Source organism: Vicia villosa, linkage group LG3, assembly GCF_029867415.1.
Source record: "Vicia villosa cultivar HV-30 ecotype Madison, WI linkage group LG3, Vvil1.0, whole genome shotgun sequence".
NCBI classification, from domain to species: Eukaryota; Viridiplantae; Streptophyta; class Magnoliopsida; order Fabales; family Fabaceae; genus Vicia; species Vicia villosa.
The window spans coordinates 124,303,088-124,306,519 of record NC_081182.1 but is presented as its reverse complement, the minus strand read 5'-3'; positions in this window follow the sequence as shown (position 1 = coordinate 124,306,519).

The window sequence follows — 3,432 nt, the reverse complement described above, 5'->3', positions numbered from 1 at the left end:
TTATTTCCTTGCCCCGCAATTGCTTCAGTCTTCTATCTTCAATCCTCACAGGTAACGTTTCAACCGTTAAGTTGTCTTTCACCTGTACATCATCCACTTGGATCACGTGGGACGGATCCGAAATGTATTTCCTCAATTGAGACACATGAAATACATCATGCAAGTTGGCAAGCATTGGCGGTAACGCAATACGATACGCCACTTCTCCCACTTTTTCTGAAATTTGGAATGGTCCAATAAAACGCGGAGTCAACTTCTTTGACTTCAAAGCTCGACCAATACCCGTCATAGGAGTAACCTTCATAAACACATGATCTCCCTCTTGAATCTCAAGTGTCTTCCTCCTCTTATCATAATAACTCTTTTGACGACTCTGAGAAGCTTTCATCTTCTCTTGAATCATCTTAATCTTCTCCGTAGTCTGTTGTACAATTTCTGGTCCAATCACAGCACTCTCACCAGCTTCGTACCAACACAATGGAGTTCTACATCTCCTACCATACAATGCCTCAAACGGAGCCATACCTATACTCGAATGAAAACTGTTGTTGTAGGTAAATTCAATCAAAGGCAGATAACTATCCCAAGCACCTCCTTTTTCTAATACACAAGCACGTAACAAATCTTCTAACGACTGAATTGTCCTCTCAGTCTGTCCATCCGTCTGCGGATGATAAGCAGAACTCAGTCTCAGCTTAGTACCCAAGGCCTTCTGCAAACCTTCCCAGAACTTAGACGTAAATCTCAGATCTCTGTCTGACACGATACTCGAAGGAATACCATGCAGACTAACTATTTTCTCAATGTATAATTGAGCCAGCTTTTCCATCGGATAATCCATTCTTACCGGTATGAAATGTGCAGACTTTGTCAATCTGTCCACCACAACCCAGATAGCTTCACAATTCTTAACAGTTCTCGGCAAACCCGAAACAAAATCCATCGATATGCTATCCCACTTCCACTCAGGAATAAACATCGGTTGCATAAATCCAGATGGCTTCTGATGTTCAACCTTTGACTTCTGACAAGTCAAACAAGAATACACAAACTCAGCAATTTCTTTCTTCATTCCAGGCCACCAAAATAGCTTTCTCAAATCATGATACATCTTGGTAGCACCAGGATGAATACTTAATCCACTACGGTGTCCTTCTTCTAAAATATTTCTTCGGAGTTCAGCAACATCCGGAACACAAACTCTGTTTCCAAACCTCAGTATACCATTCTCGTCAACTCTGAATTCACCGCTTTTGCCTTGGTTAATCAAAGTCAACTTGTCGACTAATTCGACATCAGCCTTTTAGCCCTCTCTGATCTCTTCAAGAATACCACTGGTCAGCTTCAGCATCCCCAACTTAACACTAGTAGGAGTACCTTCACATACCAAACTCAAGTCTCTGAATTGTTCAATCAAATCCAATTCCTTCACCATTAGCATAAACATATGCAAAGTCTTCCTACTTAAAGCATCAGCAACTACGTTTGCCTTACCCGGATGGTAATTCAAACTAAAATCATAGTCTTTAAGGAATTCTAACCACCTTCTCTGCCTCATATTCAGTTCCTTCTGGTCAAATAGATATTTCAGACTCTTATGATCACTGAACACTTCAAATCTCGACCCATACAAATAATGTCGCCACAACTTCAAGACAAAAACCACTGCTGCCAACTCCAAATCATGAGTCGGATAATTCCTTTCATGCACTTTGAGTTGTCTCGACGCGTACGCGACCACTTGTTGGTTCTGCATCAATACTCCACCTAAACCCATCAGCGAAGCATCACAATAAACCACAAATGATTCTGTCGGATTCGGCAAAATCAAAATAGGAGCACTAGTCAACCTCTTCTTCAGCTCTTGGAATCCTTCCTCGCATTTTACATCCCAAATAAAAGCCTGACCCTTTATGGTTAATTTAGTTAACGACAATGCTAACTTTGAGAATCCTTCAATGAACTTCCTATAGTAACCTGCAAGGCCAAGAAAACTACGAATCTCTGACATCGATTTCGGAGCTTCCCACTGGGATACAGCCTCTATCTTAGTAGGATCGACAATAATACCATTCTTCGAAATTACATGTCCAAGAAAACTGACCTCTTCTAACCAAAATTCACACTTCGACAGTTTGGCAAAAAAGTTGCTTCTCTTTTAACAACTCCAACACAAGTCTGAGATGTTCTGCATGTTCTTCCTTACTCTTAGAATATATTAGGATATCATCTATAAACACCACCACGAACTTATCGAGATAAGGATGAAATATCCTATTCATATACTCCATAAATACACCAGGTGCGTTAGTAACTCCAAACGGCATTACCGAATACTCGTAATGTACATACCTTGTTCTGAAAGCGGTCTTCTGAATATCATCGTCTTTCACACGAATCTGGTGATACCCAGTCCTCAGATCAATCTTACTAAACACACATGCTACAACCAACTGATCCATCAAATCATCAATCCTCGGCAAGGGATACTGATTCTTGATAGTAACCTTGTTCAATTGTCTGTAATCCACACACAGCCTCATTGAACCCTCCTTCTTCTTCACTAGCAACACAGGTGCACCCCACGGAGAGACACTAGGACAAATGAATTTCTTCTCCAGCAATTCTTCCAACTGCTTCTTCAGTTCTGTCAGCTCAGACGGCGACATACGATACGGTGCCATCGACACTGGACTAGTTCCCGGAATTAAATCAATAGAAAACTCCACTTCTCTTTCCGGTGGTAATTCATTCACTTCTTCCGGAAAAACTTCTGGGAATTCACACACCACAGGTAATTCGTTACTCGTCACTTTTCCTTTCACATTCATCAATGCGAACAACATAAACACTGTTGCACCATCCTTGATAGCTTCACCCACTTGTCTAGCCGTCATCTCCAGATCATCAGAATGAACTTCTTCAGGAAAGATTACCGTCTTCGCAAAACAGTTGATATGAACACGGTTGAATTCCAACCAGTTCATTCCCAGGATTACATCAAGTTGTTTCAACGGAAGGCACACTAAGTCCATCCCAAATTCCCTACCAAAAATATCAACCGGACAATTCAAGCATGCAGACGAAGTAGTTACTGACCCCGACGCTGGAGTATCAATAACCATACTTCCATTTATTTCAGATATTTCCAAATTCAACCTCTCAGCGCAATCCAAAGAAATAAAAGAATGAGTTTCTCCAGTATCAATAATCGCAACTAAAGGTGTGCCATGAATAAAACACGTACCTTTAATTAGTCTATCCTCCGGAGTGGTTTCCGATCCAGACAAAGCAAAGACCTTCCCTCCTGCTTGGTTCTTCTTCGGTTTAGGACACTGTGGGCTAATGTGACCCTCCTCACCACAATTGTAACAAGTCACAATCTTCTTCTTACAATCAGCGGCAACATGACCCACCTCTTCACACTTGAAG